The sequence below is a fragment of the Scophthalmus maximus genome, chromosome 15, assembly GCF_022379125.1.
Source record: "Scophthalmus maximus strain ysfricsl-2021 chromosome 15, ASM2237912v1, whole genome shotgun sequence".
In the NCBI taxonomy this organism is placed as follows: domain Eukaryota; kingdom Metazoa; phylum Chordata; class Actinopteri; order Pleuronectiformes; family Scophthalmidae; genus Scophthalmus; species Scophthalmus maximus.
In genome coordinates, this window is record NC_061529.1 from 13,103,827 (window position 1) to 13,126,291 (window position 22,465).

General features: G+C 42.4%; 1 protein-coding gene across 1 annotated transcript in view; it reads right to left on the reverse strand.

The window, feature by feature from the left end:
- LOC118286576 (thrombospondin-1) overlaps positions 1 to 22,465 on the reverse strand; it is a 47,681-nt gene that overhangs the window by 13,790 nt on the left and 11,426 nt on the right. The gene's annotated exons all lie outside the window — the stretch shown is intronic.

Here is a 22,465-nt window from a genome sequence, read left to right on the forward strand (position 1 = left end):
CCGGTGCTCTGAAAGCTGGTCCTCGCTTACTGTGTTTACCGGCAGACACCAAGTCATCCATGGCGCTCAGCGCCCCGCACGCGGCGCTTTACGTTCGCTGAGTGATGGCGGTAAATGGCTGCTGCATGTGCTGTGATATCTCTGCCGCTGAATGCTCACCTTTGACTAATGAGCCGACAGACCACATGCCACTCAGCTGTAGGAACTGTACTCGGGAATGTTAAAGGTCGTCCGACAAGAGGCAGGGGAGAGTGTTTGGTTTGAGAAAGAGCTGAGGCTCATCACGCCGGAGCTCCCGGTGGCCACACAAGTGGATAATGACTTTTGGAAAGCAAAACGTAAACGGTTTCAAAGAGGAACTTCATTTTAACGAGAAAAAAAAAAGAGGAAAAAAAGTCTACCATAAGACAACACTGAGGCGGTATTCTTTGGAGACAGCTCACATTTCAGGAAAGCTTTGAAAAGCAGGAGCGGAGAAATGTCACAAAGAGTGAGAAACTTGCAGCAGCTGTGTTGTCAGAGTTCATTTAAGTGGACTCATAAAACAAAAGGATGATTATCGGCATGTAAAGTTTTTATGGAAAATGCGCTGCCTATTTACACAGCCAGCAACTTCGCCCTCAGGATTAATTCAATATTTATCTACCCATTTGGAGTCATGTTTCTGCCCACCTGGCATCGAAATTTCCAAAATCCACTCAACAAACTCCCACGAATGACAAATGGAGCTCTCGCGTAAGTTCAGTCAAGAAGACGATGCTCATGCTCGCCTCGGTTGAGCTTCAATTCTCAGTCATCCAATCACGCATGCGCACTCTCAGCTTCTTGCTGTCATTTTCCGGTCTCGTCATTTCAGCAATCAGCGGTTAATCAGCTGGTCTCATCTATCCAATAGCATTGCAGCAAACCTGCCTTGTTAGCCTATCATCTTGCTGCTGCTTGTTTTACTATGATTTCCTCCCTGCCCCAGTCCTCTCATGCTGCAGTTCTGCGCACCCTCCAGCTCCCCTGCTGCTCTGGATCGATGCCCTCTGCTTCAATATCTCCCCATGGAGTCGAAGCGCCTATCACTACTTTGTCATCACATTTCATTCAGTTAAATCTGTAATACATATCAGTTTTTCATTCACTTGTCTCTGCTGATTGAACTGGCTCTTAAACAGCAAAATACTACACTATGTTCACTTGATACAAGTTACCAACTTCCACCAACTAACGTAAGTTGACTTTGTCTGCTATCGTGTTCAGTTGGTTTATCATTTTCCAATAAGAAAAGAAAGAAGCGCATCTCCCAAAAATGTTGAACAATTGTTGTTTTGTGTGGCATGTGGTTGTACTGTAAAGTCCACGAGAAGAATAAGTCACAACGCTCCAGGATTCAGATTTCAGCATCTCGCTTCTCCGTCCAACAGGAGAAAAAAAACGTAATATCCACAGACAGCTGGTAATGTAACATTTACTTTCAAACAAAACGGCCTGATTCAAAAAATGGGAATATTCAGTTGCAAGCCATCTTGTTACAGTCTCGACCTTGTATGCGCAGTTTGGCCGCTTTCAGTTGAAATTCTTGGAAGACATCCGGCTCCATTGCACAAGATTTCACTGAAATCTTTTGGTGTGTTGTAAGTTTTGTTCTTTTTTTAGGGAGAGTCACCTGAGAATTGTGGCTGAGGTTTTGAACTTACTGTAATTTCAACACTCATGGAAATTTGTTTTTTTTGTAATGGCAACGTGTAGGGATGTCAGGCAAACCCCTCCAACACAGCACCACTGGAGCCCGTCTCTCCCACAATGCCTCAGTTACTTCTACGGTAGCTTTACAAAGACAATACCTCACTGGTTGTGGATTTGCTTTGGGGAGTTTACAGGACAAACGTAAAAGCTTTCAGCGCTATCTCTTCCACCCACACCCACTTCCAGTTCAGTTTGCTGTGTGACCCTGCTTTTCTTGGCCTTTCTCCCCTCGAAGTTCCACTGATTTTTAGGAAGTGTGCTCTCACCATGTCCTCCCTGGAGGACGTTAAACCCGCCCCGGCGAGGGCGGCCAGGTGAGGCCCGACACGTAGCCGCCCCCTCGGACATTAACCAGTCGTTTACAACATTTACAGCCCTCCACAGTGCCACTTCGCATCTCTTCCATGACATCACATTGGTCCGTGATGATGCACAGGGTCTAACCCTGTCCAAACAACTTACTGGAGCTGGATACGAGCCCACGGGGAGCCCTACTGCTCACCGCTGCAGCAATGTAGCTCCAAGCACTTCCACTGCTTTTATTTGTCACTTTACAGGAGCACTGGGCTTAACCAAACTGAACTGGGTGACCCTTGTCCTCTTGATTCTTCAAATGTGAGGAATAAATACTGTGCATAGATTTAAATAAATGTTAATCATTTATAGATGGAGCAAGCCAGAAATTAAATTTGCTCAAACTTGGTGGCGGGCAGTGCAACAAGCTGTTAACACAATATTTCGCACATTATCACTCTGTAGATTTAGCATTTTAGCAAACAGTAGATATGGTGGCAGATCGTTGTCTGCTGACGGCAACAGTGGATTTTAGTATTGATTAGCGGCACTGGTGAAAGCTGCCAGGCTGGATCAAAACAACGAGCTAGAGTACGTTTAAATGACCCCTTCTCAGCTAACGTGAACTGCAGGGGACTAACGTGAATTACATTGCACATTTTCATTGTTAATACAAAAATATTGATTTGCGCAGGTTTAAAGCTAATTTAGGGAAAATGCATGTTTCATACGTTGGCACTGTATTGTCATCTAACAACTGTGCAATAAATGACAATTTATCGCAACTTTTATTGCAGTGCAATAAAACCTACTTTAGGCAACAAGCTTTGCTTGCGTTTGTCTCAGAGTATAGAAAAGAAAAACACCACAACATTTGCACACGCAACCACATGCACTTCTGCACACTGGCGAGCTCCGTTGCTGGGTATGTGAGTGGCAGGGAATTACTTTTCATTCCAGGTGTTATACTTGGAAAACATCACCGCTCGTGTGCAGGATGAACATTCTTTACCATCTAGGTGAGGAGATCAGCGACGCTCCCCTGCAGAGGCCGGTTTGGGACATGAATCTCCTTCACTTCGCCCCTCAGTGCACCGGGGAGATGTGTCATTCACGTTCCTTTTTTCAATTCCGGGGCGTGTGACTGACCTACTTTTCGAGGTTAACAGAAGAGAAACGAAGCCGCACAGCACTGCGTCCAAGCATCCATTTTCATTTTTGACCCAAATAAAACTCTGGTATCAGAGTGCAGTGCTGTCATCCCCACCAATTGAAGGGGGTGCTCTCTCTGAGTCGCGCCGCAGACAAACTTTGTCTGTGTATAATAGCTACTGATTAAAATCTTTTTTTTATGATGCAAAAACCTGAGGTTTTCATGCAAAAGCTGTCCTATGTTTGGCATTCCTTACATTCTTGCAGATGTTTTTGTTGAGTAGAACCAGGTGGGTTTTTAATATTTGTCAGTATCTTTATTGCACAGAATTGCCTTGAGCTATAGGTTCTACACTTCTGCATGAGTTGTTTAGGAATTCCCAGCTCATACTGCACATTATCAAGGTTGTCTCCCACAGCACGACCTTATGAAATGTATGTATTTGAGGGCATGTTTTTTTTCCTTTGCCATTATTGGCAGTGTAAATGTGGTCCCTGCCCAGATATTTGCATGTGAGGATTGATTGCATGCACTCTTGCAATTCTGTGGCATTTACTTAGAGTTGTTTTTTCTTTTCTTTTCTATTTGGCGTCACTTTGAAGATCTGTAAATATACCATGCAGTATTTACCACTGATTCAAAACAGTTGGCCGTGCAGAGCAAGTGTCCACCGTGTTCTGGGATGTGTGCCATCCAGAGCCATTCCACCGCTCTTCTCCTGGAAACTAATCAACAGAGTTTGTCGGGGGTCACAGTGAAGAAACAAATGAATAGCAGCAGTTCATTTTATTATCTCTTCTGTGCTCAATAAGGACAAAAGCCCTTTTTAATTTACTACCAGTTGTGTTGTTTTTAGTTTTTTTCTTCCAGTCGGAGGCAAGGTGTCTGCCAAGTCTCACAGGCAAAGTATGAAAAACACCAACACGTTTTTCTTCTGCCATGTGACACAGATTCACGCAACATGGATTATTCTCAGAGAGCGAGTTCACTACAGGGGTGCGCGATATTACGTCTTGATTCTGAAGATGGTCTTACCAGCGCTCATCCGTCCCGTTGACCTCTCATCCTTTGCATCAATCACCCACTTGGACGATCAAACTTTCCTGTGTTTTGGAATGAATTGGCAAAGCCGGCACAGTCTCTGAGTCTCTCTGAAGCCACTGTTGGTGTCTGGGAATGCTGCCTAGGAATGTACTCAAACACAGATATTGTCCTCTTTTTTTCCAACTCCAGTTGAATCTGTTACCTTTGGGCCTGCGAGGGCCTCTAACAGCTTGGAGAGCACTTAAAGGAAGTGCTGACTACTGTTTGCAGTCTCTACATCTTGAAAATCGATCACTGCATTTCCCTCGCTGATTCTCCTGCAGCTGCAGCTGCAGGGGGGGGATTTGAGAGCTGAATGTTCTCATCAATAGGCAGAACGTACACAGTAAGATGAGTTATTACAGCCCAGTTGAAGGTATCATTTTAGTTTGATACTGAAAGCCCAGTGTGGTTTACCTTGTTCTGCTGGACAAAACTGTCCGGACAGAAAACCTGCTGAGCCAAATGGATCAAAGTGCTATGAATGACGACCCTATAATACATCTCACATTGTTACAGTCAACATTACAGCATTGTTATGAAAAAGCCCAGGCCAATATATGGGTGATTTACTGTAATACCACGTACAACAGTCGAACGGTTCACACACAGTAACTCATCCGAACGCGGGTGGTGCTCGGCAGAAGGCCGGAGTCCGAGCTCGGCCTCGTGTTGTCCTGGTTGCTCAGGAGGGCACTAAAACAGAGCACCTCTGGTTATTTTTCTTGGAGTTCAACATCAGTGAACCACCACACTGTGTTTGAAATATACAGCTGTGCAATAAACACAGAGCTGAGCATGGACATTGGGCAATCAGTCAGGTTCAAATTAAAAATAAGGTGTAGCATGTGCTGCGCACCATCTTTATGTTCAGGCATGTGTGGATCACGTTACAGAGAATCATACTGATGTCGTCTATTAGATTTCTTTCCTTCGATGGCAAATATTTTCCAGGATTCCTGACACCAACCACAGGTGCTACCTGTGTCCATGACATTGTATTACTTCTACCCAGGGAAGTGTCCTGTAGGGATATTGATCTCTGACTCAAGGGGTCTAGTTGTTGTACATCAAGCCGGCGAGTTGACGCGTGTCCTTGCTGCAATCTGGTCAACACACACATTTTGTGGAAACAGACACATTTCAAAAGACCAACAAAGCCTTTGCAGGTCTCAGAGAGACAGAGCATCACTTCCAGTCCTTCGTAATGTGGGACACGCCGGAGCACGCAGATGTTCTTTGTAAAGCCTTTATGCACATCACGTGCTAAATATAACTGCGCAATACCTTTCTATGAAAATATAAAACTTTTCCACATTTCTCACTGGACACAGAAATGATCAGTTCATACACATTATAGTCTAATTGTTTAAGAACAATCTTATTAAATATTTCCAAAATATTCCTTCTAATCATATCTTCAAAGCATTAATTATTAGAAGGGCATCAGTAAAAAAGAATAAAAAGAATATTTGAGTTGTTTTACTTGCGTACATGTTTAGAGGTGATTCATTCTCACTCCATGTTTTCGCCACGTGTGCTAAATTCTCAATAATCCCTTTGATGAATGCCTTCAAGTGATTTCTCAAGCTTTTGGACCACGGTTGTGTGCCGTGAGGAGTGAGTTTAGAAGCACATACCCACGTGTGCTATGAAGAAGACGAGAGAGAGCAGAGGAACGCGGCGAACACCCGACCAGATTTAGTAGAACAAGCAAAATATTCAAGGAATTTCCTTCACTTTTTCGAGGGCTTCTCCCCACTCGGAAAATGGCTATTTCTCAGAAACGGTTGGATGAAATATTGTGGCGTCACCCTTTAAGAGTGCCGGGAAAACCCCCCCACCCCCTCCCCCCATCTTTCCATGCCCCACAAATCGGAGGTTCCCTCCACTGGTGGAGTTATAACTCTTCTTGTCATGTCACAGCGTTTACGGTAAAGCTGAAGCATGCACATGCTATGTCTCTGGGGAGCCAGTGGAGACTGCAGTTTTATGGGGGGGTGTGGGAGTGGGGGCTTTGCATGGCTGTTTTGAAATGAGGTGAGGGTGAACGCTAGTCTGGATGTCTCTGGGCAAAAAGGTTTCCCTCAATAAAAAAAACTAAAAAACTAAATGAGAACGAGGTATTCACAGCTTTGCCTCTGCAGTGCTTTTGCAGAGCTGCTTGAGATCACGCTGTCACAATTCATCACTCAAGATCTCCACAGTGACCTATAGGTAATCAGATCATCCCTGTTGGAACTGCCAAGAACAAATGTTAGGGACCACATTTGGCTGTGTGTGATTTGTTCTGCACGTGACGAACACCTCGAGCAGGCACCAGACAGCTGCTTGCAACATTTTCCAATGGGGAGCTTTGGCCGTGTGTGCAATATAAACATGGATCCACCGTAAAGCCAGTGAGCAAATGTGAGAGTCGCATGTGCATTTGTTCCAGTAGATGTTGATGCAGGTTGACGTTGGCCGGAGCCTTGGAGCAGTACAGGAACCAATGTAATCCGTGTCGCTCTTTCTGTGAAAGGTAACAGATAGAGCTGCTAAACAGAAACACATGCTCATTCCTGCGTCTCCCTCATGGCTTCCTGCTCATTTTGAAGGCTGATTCCTCATGATTATCTGGGCTTATTAGTCTACAGTATTACTGTATTACTGTACCTCCTTAGTTAATGGTTGTCAGATCACCACGAGTGAATATGATCTATTCTATCTCAGTGAAGGCCCTCTCTATCGGTATTATTCTCTAGGGAATTTCCTTGGTGCAACGCCACGGACCAAATCCACATCCACAAGTTTAAACGGGGATTTCTTAAGCAGAGGATTCCAGAGTCGAAGAGAAAACTCCATCTAGGGCTTTAAGAAATGGCAAGTGATGAGCAATGTTCCAAATTAGTAGTAAAGGTCAAAGCGCCTTTCATCAAACTCCCCTAAATGATGATGAAGATGAGCTGGTGAATCGATCAGGGAATGCACCCAGCTGCACTCCTGCCCTGAAGCCCAGCTTTTGTTTCTCTGACGACTTTCCTCAGACGCCACTGATTGGAGAAGAAGTGCGCCAGGAAACATCTCAACCCCCGTGTCACTTATTCAGCACATTTCCTCTGAAATGTCAGCTTAATTTTGACATTCACATCAAAAGAGGGTTTCTCGACACTGTTTCGCCACCAGGGCCAACATCACGTGTCCGGGATGAGTCAGAGATATGTGGTACCATTTTTTTTGTAGCTCAAGGAAACAGATACTCATGCAATGTTGTATATTGGCCCTCTGAGGGTATCATGTCAACTGATGAAAGGAGACATGGCACAAGCCAACTGAGGCTGTATATGACAGGACGCCAGGTAGTTTCTCCAGTGGAGCCAGTCTCGAACTAACCTATATGTCCACCACCACTGCGTGCCTGCATTTCTTCACTGGAGGTCCTGCACAGTGGGCATGTGCGCTTGGCAACGTGCTGTGTCACGGTAAGTGGAGTAGCAGAAGCTAAGTGTTTTGCTTTCCTCGGTTTGCAGATGCCAAAGTCTCGTGACTGACTTTTTCCGGTGGTGCCCCATTGGGAGGCATAATACAGAGGTGCGCTGCCTGCCGGGCTGCAGCAAGCCCCTTGCAGGGATATATGTTTTCCAGACCCCCATCAGGAGGCAGAGCCTCAGCCAATAAAAGTATGCTGGTGAAGCTCAGATGCCCTTTAGAAGAATTTAAACAGATGCATATTATGTTCACATATTTGTTTCCAAATCTACTGCTTATCTCGGGATACGAACGGCATGATTGATATAGTGTTTTTTAAGTTTAATAGGGTACACACACACACACACACACACACACACACACACACACACACACACACACACACACACACACACACACACACACACACACACACACACACACACACACACACACACACACACACACACACACACACACACACACACACACACACACACACACACACACACACACACACAGTGGAGTGGAAAAAGGTCTGATGATGCATTTTAAATGCTGCAAATACTATCCTTCCATCCTTCCTTCCATCCATCCATTCATCCATACACTGAGGGTCACAGGGGGGCTTGATCCAAATTCATATAATGCAAATGCTACACACACACTGATCCAAAACCTTCTTGCTGTGAGACGACAGTCGTAACCACTGCACCACAGTGGAGCTTGCAGCAAATACTATAAATACTAATTCTATACAAATACTAATCAACTTCATTAATGATGCCTGAGGAAAAAAGTCCTTGCAGCCAATGCGGCCTCCGTCCCTCGCCTCTCGATCCCGACACACAAGCACACTGACCAAGTTACACAGACGTCAACAAGTCATTGTATCATGAAGAATCAGCCTGTAATAATATTAATCCCTATAATGACAACAGAGCCCAATTAGTCTCAATAAAATCACTGTAATCTCATCATAACTAACTCTCTGCTGGTGAATCTCAGAAACCCTGTAATTAAAACTGACCACCTGAGCACCACTGGGGAATGTGAAACAGATGAAGCTACACCAAATCAGTAAACTATATGTCCTAAATAAACTTTAAAATGTCCATCAAAGAAAACTAAGCGTGGAGGTTTCCAGCCACTGAAGCTCATCACCAAGTGGTTTCATGTGATGCCTGTGACAAACCACTGTCACAGCACATAAGAAAACTGACAACAGAACACATATAGATGACAATCAACATAAGAGCAGGTAGGTATTTTCAAGAAATGGCACCGGAGAGAGGAGAGGAGGAGGACGTCTTTCTTTTTGTGGATTAAGAGTTGTGATGTTGTAATGTGATCCGGGCACTCCAGAAGGTGGCATTGACATTTGAAGTGTTGGAAAAACCAAAAACAGCTAATGCTCTAAATCCTGCTCTGGCTGCCCCGGTAGATGCTTAATGGTGTAAACATGTTCCGTTCTCTGTGCTTTTTCAAAACAAACCGAGATCTTATTACTCACAGCATTTTTTTCCCCCTTAAATAAATCCAAAGAAAGAAATAGAAATAGACGAAAGGCACGACAGTTACACCAGTATTTGAAATGCTAAAATTTCACAGCAAGATAAACTCAATGTCTTTCAATGGAATAGCTGTAAACAGTGGACTCGCACTGGGAAGTAAATCATGCAGTCCTTTTGCATAGAGCTTTGGTTCACTCCGGTGTCCAGAATGAATTGTCGCATTCACTACTCACCACGGACAACGTTACGTAAGGTGGAGCACTTCCATCACTTCATTGGACAATGAAACTCTTCTGGCTGAATCTTCAGTGCAAAAGATGAACCACTGCATTAGCTATTATATGCTGATCCTAAAAGAAAGAAATCGAATGTGAACAGATATATGAAAACATGTATATGAAGACGACAAAAAGAAAAAAAAAAAAAAAAAGTCATCTGTGGAAGCCAACGGGCTTTGGTAAACATTTTCAATGAATATAAACCTATAGGGTTGTTGCATTACCTGCATTTATTTATTGAGGAACATTAAGGAAAGCATTGATAAAGGAAAACTAGGACATTTTAGAGAAGCACTTCAAGGACCCAGCATGTCTTGACTTTGCTGACCAACAATGGAGATGGCAGCTAAACCTTATCACCACTCACGTTTTGTTTTTTTTAAGTCTCCGTGAGGACGAATGGTTTAAAGACAGCAATGCGACACGTGTCGGTAGTGAAAATAGAGACTGTGTGAACTTATTGTTCCGTTTGCCAACTAGCTTCCAGGCCAGCTCGGGAAGCCGTTGAGCTCATGAAGTGATGTGCAATCCTGAAAACAAAATAGCTGGTTGGAATAAGTGACAGAGAACAGAGAACATAAAAAGACATCCAGAGAGCTGTTTTAACAAGTGTTCCCACCTTGTTATAAGCAGTTACTGTATCTAACCAGCGACGGGGGCTGAGTCATCATCACCAACAGCAGCAGCCTCTATAGCAACAAATATCTCTTGAACATAAATCTCGCTGTGCTACTTGACTGGACTCCCCTCTGACAGTTAGAGAAAGGCTTTAATTTCAGGTGTCCTCGTTGAATTTTACTTGGGCGCTTCACGTCTCCAAAACCCTTAGCAAACAAATGTTTTTTTTTTCCCCTGCTCATGACCTGATCTCCTCAGGCTATCACACAGACCGTAATTGCCCCCTTTTTTCCCCGAGTGTGCATGAGTGGTGCCGAGATAAATGCACATTTAAATTGCCCCCTTCACTTTTGCTCTCAGGAAAGTGTTGAGTACAAAGACAAACCGAGACAGCGGAGTGTTTTTTCAGAGGAGGGCAGTTTTTATAGAGCTCCCTCTCCGCCCTGGCTGAAGGATTCATTGGAATCCCATTTTTCCTCCTGAGGGGCTCTCATGTTTCCCAGCCGGTGCTGTGGCCTGTGTTGTCTGCACAGGCTTTTTTTTTCGCATGCTACTGTATACAAACAGTCACAACCTCAAGGTGTATGAGTGATGTGTGTGTGTGTGTGTGTGTGTGTGTGTGTGTGTGTGTGTGTGTGTGTGTTTGTCTGCTTCATGGCTTCCTTCATAGTTTGTAGTATCAGCTGTGAGAGGCATGTAAAGATTCACAATAGATTCATAAACAGTCCTTGTACTAAAATGGTAACCTGTTGTTTGAGCTGTTACATTTAACTAGTCAGTGAATTTAACCGGTCAATAAAGTTTGACAAATGGGCTATCTATCTATCTATCTATCTATCTATCTATCTATCCATCCATCCATTCATCTACCTACCTATCTATCTAATTATTGTAACACATTTTCTTCATCATAGTATTGTCATTTCTATGTTTCTTAACAGTTGGACAGTGAAGATCAGTTGTGGCAGCTGTGGTCTGAGTAACATAGAGACTATTTCAGCGGGCTTGACGCCAACACTTGGTTTGTATGAAGCCTTCTGAGTCACCCCAGTGTAATGCCGTTGCTGTTTTAGTCATTGTGAAAAGAAAGTTTGTGCAAAGGTGCACTTATCTGTCTCGCGCCTTTGTTGACCGGTCACACGGCACGCAGTCCGTCTCAGGTTGTGTTGCGGAAAAATGCACGCCTGACAGACCCTCCGGTTGAATGGGCGCCTGAGGGGAGTGGCGATGTCTCCCAGTGTGGCCCACCGTGTAGGCAGAGCTGGTTTCATCTACAGATGAGGACCTCTTTCCAGAATCCAATGATTTTGACTCTCTAATTTTTTTTTACACTTTTTACGATAGACATCTTAAACTGTTTGTTAACATAATGTATTCATCTAGGTCAGTGTTTTCGGGGGGAAAAAAGAACAATATTATGAGACAAACTGCTTTATGAATCACTTTTCAAAAATGCAGTTACAGAGAACAAGAGAATGATCAAAACCATCACTGAAACCTCAAACATCTCTCTGCAACATTGCGGAGCAAGTTCTTGCAAGTGCTTTAACTTTAGATAGATTTTGCAGACCGACATAACAGTCGAATATTAGAAAGATGAGTTAAACGAGGAATCATGCAGGTAGACCCTTTTTAGACTTTGAGCATGCAGTTAAATAAATGGTTCTTTTGATGTCACTCTCCATACAAAAAAAGGTAGGTTTACCCAGAATCCCACATCACCGGAGGGATTCTGTTTCTGAGAACCTCCTCTTCTGACCATGATCACTTTATAAAATAAAAGGGACCTTAAAACTAAAAGAGTTTTGACCTTCCCAAGGCAGAGTACTGCCTTGTGTGCAGATCCTGTCAGACTGAACATGGATCTTAGAGACACACAGGAATGTCAGCTCTCCAGCAGGACTGCGTTCTGATGAAGGCATCACACTGCTAACTGTCTGCAGTGACAAATAAATGTCCCTTTACATTCCCCATCAGCGCATGAATCACTTTATCATCTGCTGGTATGACCTCTAAGACAATAACCGATCTTTTATCCTGTCCAAAAGTTTCTTCTATAACACCAAGCAACACATCCGACAGATGTGTGACGTTTGGCTTCGCTTATCTAAAGGAAGATGAGTTTGAAGTCCACTCTGGAAAATGTGAGAAAATTGTTTAAAACACACAGCCATCTTCGAAGAATTTGAGCAGTGTTGTAATGTGTGTAAGAGAGAAAAAGACTCCCAAGTGAGTATAACTTAATCTTAAAAATCTGTTGCTTTGATGTCTCAAATTTGATGTCTCAAAGGGCAGTGTTGCTCAGTTTCCAATATAATATTTTTTTTTTTGGGGGGGGGGGGGGCGTTTCATTAGGGACTTGTGGTCAAAACTCAATGATATTTTTATGCAATTGCAGAAATATGGGGATGTGACTTTTGTCCTTTAGTTTTCCCAAAGGGGGAATTATTGGCGTTTTGGACATCCGATTTGGATGACGGTAACCGTTGCTGGACAAGCTCCGACTTAAGTGCCACTAAGGACAGCAATCACGAAACAGTCCTGGAAACATTGTATTGTGCTGACAACTGACCATACTAAATACCTTGTTCTTCTGTTGCAAAAACACGCATCTGTGAACCAACGTGTTGCACTGCGTCTGTGTGACATGTTCTTTCAACTACTATAAACACACACTGTGATTTATTTATTATTATACCGTCAGTCATACATACACTGCCCGGCAGTGATGGAGCAGATACACACTAGACTGTATTCATCCACAGCTGAACTATAGTACCCAACAAATGCCTTATTACCCGAAGTCTGAGTAATCTTTGCTAAAAAAAACTATAGTGCACCTGATTAAGAAAGATATTCGGCTTTTTTGAATATAAAAAGTTATATGTAGCTCTTTAAAGATTTACTTTGTCAGCAGGAACAAATGGGCTTTGGCCTGCAGACACGGTAGGGAAGTTGGACTGTACTGAGGAACAAACACATTTTTGGTTTTGGAGTAGAAAAAGAGTAAAACAACACCAGCCTCATCCTTCAACATGAGGAGTTAAGTGGATTGATTCACTATTGTAAAAAACTTATTAGCGGTGTCACTACCTCTCCTGCAGAGTTATGTGAACGCAGCACAAAAGACCAAGTTAACCATCTTCAAAGGATCAAAACACATTAGCGTCTTTGTACATAGTAAATGGACCAGTGGAAATATACTTAAGACAGTATTTGGAGCAGAGGAATGAATATTTGGGGGGGGGGGGGAAACATACAGTAGCTTGTTAGGATACATGACAAGAGCCTGGATTGCATATCTGGGGCATGAACTGAAAGAATGTTTGAAAACCTATAATTGTGGTCGAGGCATATGGAAGTCTCAACCACATTTAGTATCTTTCCGTTATAATTGTCAAGCACCACTATATGGCTTTTATATCATTCTACTCAACACTTCTCAATTTGTTATGTAAAGCTCGCTCCTGGCTTTTGAGGTGTTTCAATGTGTGAACAGTTTTTTTTTAATCTGTGCACTGTAGGAGCTGACGGAGGAATATGAAAGCGGTGATATTGTCCATTTTCCCAAATTTACAAGCAATTTCACAAGTCAGAAACAAGTAGTTTCCAGGCTGGAAATTCCCACTCTTCTGGGAGCTGTCCTTGTCTGGAATTCAAATTCTAAACTGCTGACACAACAGCAGTTTAACAGTTCTTCTGTTTTATTTTTGAAATCTCTCTCCAGTGGAAAAACCTTTTTAAATCTATTGTCCACCTGACTGGTTAATATATAAGCTCAAGCATTGTCCAAAATGGATTTTGGAAAAAAAATTGTACGGCATAAATAATATGTGTTTTTCTCTGTGTCGTTTTTTATCTTTGCAACATCATTAGAAATTCACTGGATTTGCAGCTAAACATGAGCGCGGGACGACAGCTCGAGCCTCTCAAGGTGAAAATTGCGAGAAGTGCGACTTCACCATCTGCACCGGCCGTGGATGGTGGAAGCTGCGGCATGCTTCTGGCCTGAGGGACCATCATGGGAGACTGACCCCTTTGATTGAAGGGCACGTTCTAAACACACAAGAGAACGCGACCCGGGAGCATCAGCTGTCGACTAAAAACAATGCTGAAACTGCTCCGGGGGGCCAAATTTATCTGCTGAGAGCAGGACCGTGCTTCTGATCTGTGGAACAGTTTAACATTGGTGAGGCCGTGCTGGAAGCAGATCTGAGCCTTATTGACTGAAGCCGTTGGATGCACACCAGCCAAGTAGTCTTCTACTACTGTAAATCAGGGCTCGAGTCCCTGGACTGAGACGTGTGATTTAGTTTAACCACCAGATGATTTAAAACAGCCCCTTGTCTGCTGGGCAGACACTTTTTTTTTGGTAATTAGTCTTAGCTTAAACAACCAAATGCCACAAACGTGGGGAAAAGTCAAGGAATATGTAGAAGATTGCCTAAGAAAAGACAAATAAAGTGCTAAAGAACAACTGGCTGCGGTCCCTCCTCGGCACTTCGGGAAGGGTCTTTCCAGTCCGATGTGTTCCCCACCAGGGAAGCTTGACACGGTTCCAAAGTCCGAATGAGAATCAGGGTCAGACGAGTCCAGACTCTATCACCGTGTGAACTCTCGAGATGATGATGGGCGAGTTAATGGCAAAGGGCTATTGTGGGTCAATGAAGGGTGGGAATAGTTGCTTGACAGCCAGCGCAAAGATAAATTTGGTAATTGAGAGAGTAAAACACACATTACACAAAGGTAAACATTAACCAGGCGGACAGGAAATGTCTACTGCGCAACGAAGGATGTGAAGTGAGCAATTTGATTTCATTCTCGATTGCATTGTGTGCTGACAGCGAAGTGAACCGACAGGGCATTTCATGTACATGGGTGCTGAAAATCTGATTTATATTCATGGTGTCTATCTTAAGCAAAGGCTGGCAAAGTCAAGAGTGTGAGGCATCATCAGAAACGCTCCTCTGGGGTCCTGACAGAAGGCCGCTGATGTGAAACAAGACTCTGACAGGACTGACGGTGGTTTGTTAAAAATATACTCTTATCATGGTGAACCAAACTGTACAGGTCTCACTACTGCCCTCTGAGGCTGAAGATCACCCGCCAATGCTGTAAAGGTTGTTTCACTTGTACTTGGAAATGACGCAAAGGCAAAATGTTTGCTTAATCAAAACGGTATGTTTAGATTTAACAAGAGAAAAAAACTTCAAGGATAATGATTAACTGGTTGGTTTGGCAAATGTACATTTGGTTAATATCCCCACCTCCGATAAAGAGCGGTGCACAGCCACTTACCAAAACCTTTCAATGGAAACATGCAGGACTGACAGTCGCAAAAAAATGGCAAATGTGTGCACATTACCGTCCAGCTTCGGGAGATGAATGCGAAAACAGCCACATGCATCAGTTCGCGCAGCAATCTCAAAGAGATCAAAGAGTGTCTCATTGCTCATTTTTACTTTAAAAATCCCAACACAGCAGTGCATGTGACATGTGACAAACAGTGCTGATGCCATTCGCATTAATAGTCGCAGTGGACTGGCTGGGAAAAGACTGGTAGCCTATAGGTCTGAAACAGCTGGACATGTGGATATATTGGAAACAGATGTGGCATGGAATGTCCACCACATGGAAAAGCTGATTGTGGTTATAGCTCCGTAGTAATAGGCAACCTAACAGCCAAAAGTCTACTCAAGCGGGATTAACACGCTGAGCCGTCTCCTGCATCCAGCTCTTCTCTTTGGTTTCATTGACCGAGTGGCTCTTCTGAGTCTGTTTTATAAATTGAGGAAAAGCGTGTGTTTTTGTCTGATCTGCTCGTTACAAAGTCGCATCATGAAACAGCAAGAATTTACCGTCCCGCTTCCCGCTGCATTTGTGTCGGTATTACAGCCCAACAAACACATATCCATGTGGTGTCTGTCTGCACTGCCAGTTATCTACGGAGAAAAGAATTTCAGGAGCGCTGCGAGACATTTTCGGACCTCGTTTCCGTCTTTATTACGATGATATCATTTCCCGTACGGGGCCGGGTTCACGGCACAGTTCTTTTATGGTCAGGAAAATTCAACATGAGAACATGGAGACGGCAGGGGTAATATATAGAAAATGTAAACTCAGTAGCAGTTCACCTACACCAAGAGGCTAAAAGGTGAGCTTCCAGTAAGTAGTCTTCTCTTATAAATTCAGGTTCAGAATGATTCAAGGCTCTCAAGTCTGCAGCCGTCAACCTCCTCTAGTGGCGCGAGCAGCACACACCACTGCAGGTATTCTACCCAGTAAGCACCTTGCCAGGCTCTCCAAATGGCAATTGCATCTGGCCACTCAACAGAACATTTTACCTCGGGCTCAGCAGCTCAACAGAGAGGGATATTTATTGTGATTTGAACATGCAATCATGGAAAACTTGCGAGCATACCTCTGCACAAACCTCTCTGTAGACATGAGACAACCGATTTCCTTCTGCTAAGTCACTTAGTGCTGCGATAGCTCCGCTGCCTTTGTGTTGATCTCGCTCTTGAGACCCGGAGAAAGAGATATCCATACCACAAACGCCGGGTATTGGGCCGTTAATGATTTTCACTTGCGTTTGGCCCGGCCACCATGTTAATATTTCCAACACAACTTCCTCAGCATGCAGAGAACTCGGTGAACGGGACCTCGTCCTCGCTCTCAGATACTCCGGACTCGCCATGACGATTAACATCTGTGACAATACCCTCTTAGATGACATTACAAAGTGATCTGCAGGCTGCGCGGAGGAGAGCGAGGCTGTAATCTGGTGGGCCCGAGAAGGTTAAAAAATTAGATCATGTCTTTGTGAGCATCCAGCAACATAACTGTGGTGAGTCTAAATGGCTCATTAATAAACATTTGAGGCCTTCTCAATGGCCAGGTTGTCTCGAACACGTCATGTCTGAGGTCGGCAGATTACTTCACAGTGGTTGTTTGTGAGTTTTGCTTGAAGTCACCATTCGGCCTCGTTCATACCAAAGCGGGTCTGCTTCATTTTGTGGCTCCTACAAAAGGACCTCGATAAAAGACGAGTCGTGTCCTGCAACCAAACCAAGGGAAATGATGGATCGCTCTCCTTCTGCTGTCTCAATAACAGTTTGATGGCTACTCACCAGTTATTCCATTTCTTACTAAGAAAACAACAAATCCTTTACATGGACGGCATGTTGCCCTTTGCCTGGTTCTGTCCTTAACAGACATTTTAGTATAACAAATATCAGCAACGGTAGTGTCACCAACCTCATGTGTCTTTAACGATTTGCATTATTAAAGCATTAAACCACAAAATTAAAGCTGCACTAATCAACAGTTCTATACAAACAATGGATAAAATTTGCATTCATAATGTGAAAGGACCCACATACAAGTTTCTCACAGCTCTACGAAACATTGTTTCAAGTTTTATGGCCTGCAAATTTATATTTTTTGATCAAAGATTCAAAATATTCCTTCAGCAAAGATGTTATGGGCAGTTCCTCCTAAAATGAGTGAGGTTTGTTGAGTGTGTGTGTGTGTGTGTGTGTGTGTGTGTGTGTGTGTGTGCGTGCGTGCACAGGCCTTTGTTGTGACCCTTTCCTCCAGAGGATGACAACATTTGTTATATTAACAATGAGAGGAAAACCATCAAAAGCATCTGAATTTGATAAAATGTTCCAGTCATCAACTTGCGTCTAGCGAGAAAACATCAATGTAAACAGACAGGGGAAGAACATCAGACAACCGCAAAAGCTTAATCACTCTCCGTTTTGAGGAGAATTTCCACGGACTCTTTCAATGAAACTCGACTCCACTTGGCACATATCCTTGTTTCCTGAAAAAAATACTCACAGTATGTTGAAATAACACTTATATTTATATTTTCTCTGGGTGTTTTAGGTGGAATTAATGGAAAAGACTACTGATTGATGATGGATGGTGTTTATTAGGCAAATGGGCTACTTGCACATCCATGTCTGGGTTCCACTTTAGTACTGCTCAACTGTTTCCGGTCTGGTTCAACAATGGCCGTCTTTCGTTAGCTGATCGGTAACTGAGTGTCTGCTGCAGACCTTCGTTTCAGAGGTGATGGAGCAATGACCCCGGCGTATGTTTACCAGCCATCATATTCACGGGTCGGGACAGTTCGGAAACCCATTAAAACTTAGTACGCTATTAAATTTCGATGACGCTGAACAAAGTGGGACACAGCAGCGCTCAGTACTTCTTCATCTGTGTTGAAAATGTCCCGTTTTGGACATTTTCCTGCGCACACTCGTGACAAAACTCTGAATGAAGTAGTGAGTAAACACAGTAACGGTAAACAGACCGGAAACGGTGCAGGAAAGCATTATTTTGCTACAGATTTTTTTTTAAAAAAGACAAACATCAAAAACATCAGATGATGAAAATGGCAACAAGCAGGCTAGTTAAATATTAGTTTCAAACTTTTATATAATGGACCACCATTATATCCTTATATTACCTGCTGGCACAAGCACAACAGTGTATGTCTCTGAAAAGGAGTATATTTTATTCACATATCCACATTAATCACATGAAGAGTGAACGAGAAAACATATTATGTCAACTGTGCAAAAGCCAGTTTTAGAAATGAACTTTGTTGCTGGAGTCATGTGACACTGTAAAAGGAATAAATGAAAGCGTTCTATTCACTTGAGAATTTGCAGCCTGTCACGTTGGTTTTCCTGGATTTTCTATCACATAATATAATAGTGTTGTATTACAGGAATAAAAATGTCAATGAGGCACGGGTTACTCAATACTCCACATGAAATATTCACCTTTGAAATCAAAACAAAGTCCATAATACCTTCAGGATTAACTGTCTATTCAGTAGCAAAATACTTGATCCTCAAAGGGCCTGAAAGTAAATTTTGATACTAATAATAGACATTGATTTACCAACTTCAAAAAAAAAATATTAGGTCATTACCTCATTTGCAGGATATTTAGAATAACCTTTACTGTAAGAAAAGAGCAATGGCTTCAGCTCTGAAGGTAAATACTGCCACCCAAAGGGACAGATGACTCATGCAAAGCTGATCTGTATCTTACAGCATACACTGCACTACTGATATTATAGATAACTGATTTATACATAAGTCATTTCTTTATGGCACGTGTTCTGGAGATGGCAATGTTAATCCATTCAGTACAAACTGGGGTATCTTAACAAGGTCTGAATGGTTTGCTACGAATTGTGGTAAGACATATAGTAATGCCCAAAAAAAGATTCCTAATGACTTTGGTGACCCCCAATATTTCACCTAGCACAACTTCATCGAGCCAGAGTCACATTAATAAGTAGAAATAATACGCAAAAACACTAATGTCACAACCACAAAAGTTTCACAAATGTTATCTTTAAATCTCTTCATAGAAAAACATTTTCAATGCAAATAAAATGCATTTATCATATTCAGCATTGGTTTTATCATATATATATATATATATATATATATATATATTATATATATATAATTTTTTTAAATCTTGATTTTAAAATTGCCATTGCCATAGACAATATGTCATCAAGTAATCATTGAGGATGAAACTAATATCTGATTACACATTTTTTCATATGTCTGGTCTGATTATAGTTACTTCTTCTTTGTAATCTGATTGCATAATCCAGATTACATGTAATCCTTTACTACCCAACCCTGGCCAAAGTACAGCTACGCACATCTTTGGTTCCCTCATTTCTTCACTTGGAAAAAAATTCAGCCAAAAAAGAACAAATGTTTTGATAGCAACATATGGAATCATTTGGATTCCATACAATGGTTTTATTTGCCCACAAATAGCATAGTGGCTTTCAAATAGCATATCCTCCTTGACATTTATTAGTGTGCCACACAACGGGAATAAAAAAAAAAAGCACCATCAAGCTGTATCAGGCCACCAGGATTTATTTTTCCACAAATCCCTCCTTTATGGAGCTATAATTACAGAATCCTCAATTCCATAAATCCATCTTTTAGGGGGAAAAAATCCACCTATATCTTTCCGTGTGGAACGGCAGCTTTATTTTTGGATCTTCACTGTGAGGAATCAGAGCTGAAATTATTACCTTTTGTGTTGTTCACTTTCCTTCACTCAAATACTAGCAGTTTTCAACTTTGTACCATTTCTCGAGTGGCTGAATGGAATAGTCATCTGTACAATGGAATGATTTCTGGGGTGTCTATGTGCTCCTGCGGCTTCTGCATGGAGGCAGGTATGACTAAAATGATATCTGTGGCAGGAATGCTGTGGTAGACCACAGTTATGAATGAAGAGAATCTTCACATAAACACAGTTGCTTTGTTTTCATCCAGCTTCACATAATTTAAACAAGACAGCTTTAAAGCTGTGTATATCAAGTCAGGTTTTCTCACTGGGCTTTGAGTCAACCGTCTGGCTTTCAGGCAGACTTTTAGACTTATTCACAAATAGCAACCTGTTAGTCTTTTCACCGTGAAAAAATAGAAGAAAAAAAAAATCTCTGACATTTTGTTCCTTTGGATTTAACTGTGATCCTCAGAATGATTATTCAACTCTTGTCATCCTCAGCTGAACACCGCGTTAAGAACATTTTGTGACAACATCAGCTACCAGCCAACTGTCTGGGTGGAAAGAGTACCACCAGTCTTTTAAAGACCCACGAGAGAGAGAGAGAGAGAGAGAGAGTGAATTACAGGACTTGTCGCTCATTTATCACGGCCCCATAGTTCAAACTTCAGCTGGAGAGACTGTTTGTGTCGTGGCCAGGATTCTTCTCGAGAAGACACGTGCTGCCAACGAGAGCAGCCACAGCTGGTGAGGAAAAGAAAGCCTCTTTCTTCAACATGAAATTTGCTGCGTTGACTCGGTGTAAAATTTTGCTGCACATATTTCAAAAATGGGCACCTAATTCAGCGGTTCACTTTGGACAGAATGCTCGATGTCACGTCCCACCTGGAAAGTTTTTTTCCCAACTGAAGAAATGGTCAATTTACGCTAAACTTGATCCAGTATAATGAAAAAACCTGCGTATATGAAACCGAATAACCTCTACTGCCGAGTGTGCCACTGTAAGGTGAATTACCCATGCAGTCAAAACATGGAGTTTGAATTTGAACATTTGCTTTACTCACAAAATAAAAAGGATTTGTACACAGGTATTCCGTTATCCCTATCTTGTACTGTACCAACTGAACAAAAAAAGGATTAGCTGGAACTTGTATCAGTACATTTGAGCCCCCTTTCGGAGGCTCAAATTTCTCTCTTCTGTACAGTAAGTTGGGTCAGAAAACCAGAACAATGAGACAACAGACACTAAAATGCACCATAGGGCCGAGGGTCACTGCAGAGTCAGGTGAAAACTCCCAGGGCGTTCACCACCACCTGCGTCCTTCTTCATAAACAAGCAGTCATAAATAAAAAAAATTGATTACAGCCTCTTAAAAAGTAAAATATGACACATTCTTTCCTCCTGGGTAGTGTTTGAAGTTAACTAGTGTCGCATGTAAAGTGATGTAAGACCTGTTGTCAGATCTATTATGCAAAGTCATACATTTTTTCAAGCTGCTATCAAAAACTCTATAATCCCGCACGAAAAGCAATCACGCTATCACTCCTGGTGTGGAACACCGTGAACTCTTGACAATCCCTCGCACAGAAGTTTTGGTACGTAACTGGACTTGAGGAGAAGCGGTTCCAGTAATCAGTAAATAATGACAAAAGGCCAGCCGCTCTTTCATCAGACATTTGCTCTTCCTTTGGCAAATTCCTCAAGACTGACTTGTCCAACAAAAAGATGAAAAACGTCTTTGTGGAAAAGTACTGTACGGTAACGTGACGCTGCATCCTGACGAGGGACTAAATCAATTTCGAACAGGATGCTTAACTATTGTTTATGTGAAATAATCAAGTAAGATTATATTGTCTCCAAGCACATTTAATGCTAACATGAAAATAGTGTCACAGTATCAGGCGGCATGCAGAGAGTGCAGGTCAGTCTGACTTACACATGCTGAATTTGATGTAAGGCTGTATGATAATGTTGCACATACGTAGCTGAATAGCTGGACCTGCACAAGAAATGAGGATTTTTTATTTTTCAGTTCTTTTCATTGCATAGCAACAGTGTTTACTCAGGCCTCTCAACAGAGACTCCCAAAGGCCACTCCGCACTGCAACAAGGAATCTGTATGACTCTTTTTGGCTGTGTGAAATTTGTTGCAGATGTGTGATAAGAGCTGTAATTTGTTGGGAAGAAAAACCAACAAATAAAAATCAAACATTCTTCTCTCTGATGCTCTACAATGAAAACCCGCTATAAACTAACAAATATGTAATGTCAT